We start from the raw sequence: 7,305 nt of genomic DNA on the forward strand, positions 1-7,305 counted from the left end.
AAGAAATGTATTTGATAGGAGAGAATTGTTTTGTGGTGAATGAAGGAAGGTTTGGTGGGTATTTATAGGAGAGGAATTTGGAAGGTGGAAAGAAAAAATGGTTGAAAAGTAATTAAGTGTGGTTAAATGAAAAATGAATGGGGAAGGTAAAAAGTTAAAGGTGTAACGTTCGTCTCCAACGGCTCCTAAACGTTCACTAGTCTGAGGAGTGTTACGCTCGTCACAGGGGTGTGACGCTTGTAACAGGTAATAGGCGTGCCGTCCGTTATGGATAGTGTGACGCTCGTCACACATTCCTTTTTGGAAAGGCTTCAGTGGCGTTTCACAAAATCACTTTGGTAAAGGATTTAATTTTTGTTATTTATTTTGTTTTGTTTTGCTTATGATCAGTTTAGTCTGCAGTTTAATTTATTGTGCACGCTTAATCTGCTTTGTATAATAATAATTCATAGGTAGCAACAGTAGAGCATAATAGCTATTGCATAATAAAATTAAATAAACAGCTTCAATAAAAATGATCATAATGTAATACAGGAAAGGAAAACAATGAAATGAAAGAAAAAAATAAATGCGAACACGAATTCAAATAACATTAATGAAAAATCTAATTTAAAACTAAATAACTTAGAAAAATAACTAAACTCTATCCCTCTGTACGATCTCTGGCCGGAGGAGCAAAAGAGTTAACATGATGTAGCAACTCGTGAAACTGATTCGTCATACTGCTCATGTATCCTAGAACTTCGTGTCTCATGTTAGTAAATTCTCCTCTGAGGGCGTCTTGTTCTGACATCAAAGCTTCAATGGCGGTGTTATAATCAGTTCCGGGCATATGATGTCGGAGGTCAGGTATGGCTGATTCTTCGGTCTGAACAGGCTGAGGAGGAGGGTCAATATCATGATAGCCGGATGGTGTCTGAGGGTCAGATTCAGCATGAGGGATCTGGTCAACATAATTCTCATAGTCATTACAAATCTCATAATCCTGGATGGATTCAGTGGATCTAGCAGGAGTTGGGGTTTCATTCAGGTTATAGAGCCAGTTCCTTTGGTTATGAACACTAGTCCTAGGATCGGGCATGGTGAATAGGCAGAGAACCTGGTTATCAATAATAAGCTCAAACTCATCAGTCCCTAGGTTTGCTATAAACATAGTGTTGAAGAGGAAGGGTATACTCATAGTAGTAATGCCACAAAAAGGGTTTAGGTCAAGCATAGACTGACGTAATCCAATAGCATTACCTATCATAGTTATCAAACCGCCTATTCTAATGGGTGCTCGCTCATCCTGGATAAGGTGGTCCAAATTAGCTAACATAAAAGTGGCACCGTTTACTGGACGGTTCTGGGAAGCACAAAATATGATGAAGAGTTCATCACGTGAAACTGAAGTACTATTTGGCTTCTTCCCAAATAAAGTGTGGGTCAGGATCTTATGGAAATAGCGAAAGGCCGGGTTGTGTATGTTTCCAGAGAGAAACTCATGTTCTTCGGGCTCATCATTTCCAGTCAGCCTACCCCAAAAGTGTTCAAGCTCTCTATATTCAAAAAGTTCTTCCTGGCTTACAGTGAATGTATCAAAGGAGGTAGGGAAACCCAAAAGGTTGGTGAAGTCTCTAATATTAAATTGGTACTCCATATTGAACATTCTGAACTGGATAAAACCTCTGCTAATTCCTTTTCCATGGCTGGGTAGATAGATTAATGAGCTAAGGAATTCTAGTGTGAGTCTCCGGTAGGTGGTGAAATGTCTCAGGATAGGGGATGTCTCCCATCCAATCTGATTCAGCAAATACAGGACACTCTGTCTCAGTCCAAGGGCAGTCATAGCCCAATCATCAGCATATAAACTAGGTAGCATCTCTCTAGCGGCTAGTTCTTCAAACTTTTGTTTCTGAGCCATTCCTCTGAACTTGATACCCATACGATCAATATGTCCCATCTGGTTAGTGTTAGCTAGAGAAAAGAAAACATGAGTTTAAGTCAGGATTTGGCCAAATGCCGAAAGAAGAAAAAATTATTATTATTATTTTTTTTCTTTTTGAATAAATCAAGAATGAATGCTAAACAGAAATTAAAAGAACAATTAAGAAAGAAATAGGGAAATGATAATAATAGAATAATAAAATAACAAACTAATTTGTGGGTTGTCTCCCACTAAGCGCTTTGTTTAAATGTCGCAAGCTCGACAAAGAAACTGTTAAATATAATCTATAGGTCCTGGGGGCGTTTCGTCTAAGTGTAGGATTTGCGAGTCCTCGTTGGTTTCCGCATAGTGATAGTGTTTCAGACGTTGCCCGTTTACGGTGAACGGTTCTGTAGATTTTCCTTTTATTTCTACCGCTCCACTGGGAAAGATTTTAGTGATATGAAAAGGCCCTGACCATCTGGATCGTAGTTTTCCCGGGAATAACTTTAGTCTAGAGTTAAATAAAAGTACTGCGTCGCCTTGCTTGAAGATTTTCCTTGATATACGCTTGTCATGCCATTGTTTTGTTCTTTCTTTATAGATTCTGGCATTTTCATAGGCGTCTCTTCTGAGTTCCTCTAATTCGTTTATGTCAAGGATTCTCTTTTCACCGGCGGCTTTATAATTCCAATTTAGATTTCTAATAGCCCAATAGGCTTTATGTTCTAATTCTACCGGGAGGTGACAGGATTTTCCATAAATGAGCTTAAATGGGGTCGTCCCTATGGGGGTTTTATAAGCAGTTCGGTAAGCCCACAAAGCTTCTGGTAATTTCAATGACCAATCTTTCCTTGAAGTGGCGACCGTTTTTTCTAGTATTTGCTTGATTTCTCTGTTAGATACTTCCACTTGTCCACTGGTTTGAGGGTGGTAAGGTGTTGCTATCCTATGTCTTACTCCATACTTAAGTAGTAGTTTTTCGAGTACCTTGGATATAAAGTGTGATCCACCATCACTGACTACTATTCTTGGGATGCCAAATCTCGGAAATATTATATTTTTAAAGAGTCTAGTTACTACTCGGGTGTCATTTGTTGGAGAAGCTACAGCTTCGATCCATTTTGATACGTAGTCAACTGCCACGAGTATGTATTTGTTACCGAAAGAGGATGGAAAGGGTCCCATGAAGTCTATTCCCCACACGTCGAAAATCTCTACTTCCAAAATACCTTTTTGTGGCATCTCGTCACGTCTAGATATGTTTCCCGTGCGTTGACATCTGTCACACTCCTTAATAGCCGCATGTACGTCCTTCCATATAGTTGGCCAATAAAAGCCGGCTTGTAGGATTTTAGAGCAGGTCTTGGATGTACTTGTGTGTCCACCATAAGGAGCGGAGTGACAGTGTTGGATTATATTTTCTACTTCTTCTTCGGGTATACATCGACGAAAAATACCATCGGGGCCTCTTTTGAAGAGTAAGGGATCATCCCAGTAATAGTGTTTTATGTCGTGGAAGAATCGTTTCTTCTGCTGGTAAGATAAAGTAGGTGGAACTATTCCGGCAGCTAAATAATTGACTAGATCAGCGTACCATGGTGTGACGGATATAGCTAAGGTGGTTTCTACTTGCATGTCGGAGTTGCTCTCTTCCAAAGTAGCTATAAGTTTGTCATACGAGAAATCATCATTAATTGATGTTCTTTCCGGTTCAAGGTTCTCAAGTCTAGAGAGGTGGTCTGCTACTACGTTTTCAGTTCCTTTCTTGTCCTTGATTTCTAAGTCGAATTCTTGTAGCAACAAGATCCATCTTAGGAGTCTAGGTTTAGCATCCTTTTTTGTTAAAAGGTACCTGATAGCAGCGTGATCAGTGTAGACTATTATTTTGGCTCCTACCAAGTAAGAACGAAATTTATCTAGCGCAAATACCACTGCTAGGAGTTCTTTCTCGGTAGTGGCGTAATTCATTTGCGCTTCATCCAGGGTTCTGCTTGCGTAATATATTACGTGAAGCTTTTTATCCTTTCGTTGTCCTAAAACAGCACCTACAGCATAATCACTGGCATCACACATTATTTCGAATGGTTCATTCCAGTCTGGTGTCTGCATTATGGGTGCGGAGATCAATGCTTGTTTAAGAGTTTGAAATGCTTTTAAACAGTTATCGTCGAATATGAATTCGACATCTTTCATCAATAGTCCGGTTAAAGGTTTAGTTATCTTAGAGAAGTCTTTGATGAATCGTCGGTAAAAACCGGCGTGTCCTAAAAAGCTTCGTGCTTCTCTCACGGTTCTTGCGGGTTGAAGATTTTCGATTACCTCTATTTTGGCTTTGTCTACTTCAATTCCTCTGTTCGAGATGATGTGTCCTAAAACAATTCCTTCTTGTACCATAAAGTGGCACTTTTCCCAGTTAAGTACTAAGTTTACTTTTACACATCGCTCAAGGACTCTTTCTAGGTTTTCAAGGCATTCTTCGAAACTTTGTCCGTATACAGAAAAGTCATCCATAAATACTTCCATGATGTTTTCGAGAAAGTCGGCGAATATTGCCATCATGCATCTTTGAAAGGTTGCAGGGGCATTACACAGACCAAACGGCATTCGTCTATAAGCGAAGGTACCAAAAGGGCACGTGAACGTTGTCTTTTCTTGGTCATCAGGGTGAATTGGTATTTGAAAGAAGCCTGAATAACCGTCTAGATAACAGAAATGTGAATGTTTTGCTAATCGTTCTAACATTTGGTCAATGAATGGTAAAGGGAAATGATCTTTTCGGGTTGCTTTGTTTAGTTTCCTATAATCAATGCACATTCTCCATCCCGATTCGATTCGTTTAGTTATAGTTTCCCCTTTTTCGTTTTCAATAACGGTTATGCCTCCTTTCTTTGGTACAACGTGTACAGGGCTAACCCATTTGCTATCAGATATAGGATATATAATACCTGCTTCCAATAACTTGGTTATTTCTTTTTTTACTACCTCACTCAGGATCGGATTTAGTCTTCTCTGGTGTTCCCTAGAGGTTTTACAGTCTTCTTCTAACATGATGCGGTGCATACAAATAGAAGGGCTTATTCCTTTAAGATCGGTGATGTGGTATCCTAGTGCGGTGGGGTACTTCCTTAAGATATGTAGGAGTTTTTCTGTTTCGAGTCTTCCTAGATCTGCATTAACTATCACAGATCATTCAAGTTCTAAGTCTAGGAATTCATATCTCAGATTTTTGGGAAGTGTTTTCAGGTCAGGGGTTGGTTTGTTAAGACATTGCGTAGGGTCCGGTGTTATTGCTAAACATTGGTTAGGTTTGTCTTCTAAAAGATAGTCTGATGATTTGTCTTCTAAAAGATAGTCTGATGATTTGTCTTCTCCTAACTCTGCTTCTTTTATGCATTCATCGATGATATCCATGAAGTAACATGTATCTTCTATTGCAGGTGCTTTCAAGAATTGGGAAAGAATGAATTCAATTTTCTCTTCACCTACTTCGAAGGTGAGTCGTCCTCGTTTTACGTCTATGATTGCACCGGCAGTTGCTAAGAACGGTCTTCCCAGTATAATGGGTGTAATATCATCTTCTCTAATGTCCATAATTGTAAAATCAGTGGGAATGTAAAACTGACCTATGCGTACGGGAACGTTTTCAAGGATTCCTACAGGATATTTGATGGAACGATCTGCTAGTTGCACAGACATTTTGGTCGGTCTTAATTCTCCCATTTCCAGTTTCTTACATATGGATAAAGGCATAACGCTAATTTCGGCTCCTAAATCGCATAAAGCTTTGTCGATGACAAATTTTCCTATGTGACAGGGTATAGAGAAACTACCCGGATCCTTGAGTTTAGGAGGCATGTTTTGGATTATTGCGCTACATTCGGCAGGGAGTGTAACGGTTTCGCTATCCTCAAGTTTCCTCTTATTAGAAAGGATTTCTTTTAAGAATTTAGCATATGAGGGCATCTGCGTAATAGCTTCGGTGAACGGAATTGTAACGTTTAATTGTTTAAGGAGATCAACAAATTTTCTAAATTGGCCCACATCTTTGGTTTTAACAAGCCTTTGAGGGTAGGGTATAGGTGGTTTGTAAGGTGGTGGAGGTACATAAGGTTTGTTCTTTTCTAGGGTTTCCTTATTACTCTCTTCCTTTTCCTTAGGTTCACTTTCCTCAGTTGATTTCTTAGGGTTTTGGTTTTCTATCCTTGGATCAGACGGTCCTTCCACTTCCGTTCCACTTCTTAATATAATTGCATGAGCTTGGCTTCTCGGATTAGGTTGGGGCTGTCCAGGGAATGTACCAGTTGGGGCAGCAGTAGGTGCTTGTTGTTGAGCTACTTGTGATATTTGTGTTTCCAGCATTTTGTTATGGGTAGCCAAGGCATCTACTTTGCTTGCTAGTTGTTTAAGTTGTTCGCCAGTGTGTACATTCTGGTTTAAGAAATCTTTATTGGTTTGTTGTTGGGAAGCTATAAAGTTTTCCATCATGATTTCCAAGTTGGATTTTCTAGGGGTATTATTGTTAGGCATGGATGGGTTCGGTTTCTGATATCCCGGAGGTATAGATGGGGCTTGATTTGGAGACTGTCCAGGTGCGTACAAAGCATTATTACTCTTATATGAAAAGTTTGGATGGTTCTTCCAATTTGGGTTATAGGTATTCGAATAGGGGCTTCCTTGAGCATAGTTTACTTGCTCTGCTTGGATTCCTGTCAAGAGTTGACAGTCCGTAGGAGTGTGGCCTTGGATTCCACAGACCTCGCAATTCTGAGTTATAGCAACCACGGCGGCTGGGGGTGATACGTTTAAACTTTCAATTTTCTGGACCAAAGCATCCACTTTTGCATTAACGTGATCAAGGTTACTTATCTCGTACATGCCAGTTTTCGTTTGAGGTTTTTCCACCGTTGTTCGTTCGGTTCCCCACTGATAGTGGTTTTGGGCCATGCTCTCGATAAGCTGGTAAGCATCAGCATAAGGTTTGTTCATTAATGCACCACCTGCAATGGCGTCTATTGTTAACCTTGTGTTGTATAAGAGACCATTATAAAATGTGTGAATTACTAACCAGTCTTCCAAACCATGGTGTGGGCAAAGTCTCATCATGTCTTTGTATCTTTCCCATGCTTCGAAAAGAGACTCGTTGTCTTTCTGTTTAAATCCGTTTATCTGGGCTCTTAACATAGCTGTTTTGCTTGGCGGAAAGTATCGGGCAAGAAAAACTTTCTTCAACTCGTTCCAGGTGGTGACTGAGTTGGAAGGGAGAGATTGAAGCCATCTTCTAGCGCTATCTCTTAATGAGAAAGGAAAAAGAAGAAGTCGAATTGCCTCTGAAGTGATACCATTAGCTTTAACAGTATCAGCGTATTGAACAAATACAGATAAATGAAGGTTTGGAT

The 7,305-nt window shown here is 39.8% G+C and overlaps 1 pseudogene; it reads left to right on the forward strand.

Moving 5' to 3' along the window:
* Positions 1 to 6,983: 6,983 nt before the first annotated feature.
* Positions 6,984 to 7,083, forward strand: LOC127116423 (uncharacterized; annotated as a pseudogene).
* Positions 7,084 to 7,305: the final 222 nt, after the last annotated feature.

Source organism: Lathyrus oleraceus, chromosome 1 (genome assembly GCF_024323335.1).
Source record: "Lathyrus oleraceus cultivar Zhongwan6 chromosome 1, CAAS_Psat_ZW6_1.0, whole genome shotgun sequence".
Taxonomy (NCBI): domain Eukaryota; kingdom Viridiplantae; phylum Streptophyta; class Magnoliopsida; order Fabales; family Fabaceae; genus Lathyrus; species Lathyrus oleraceus.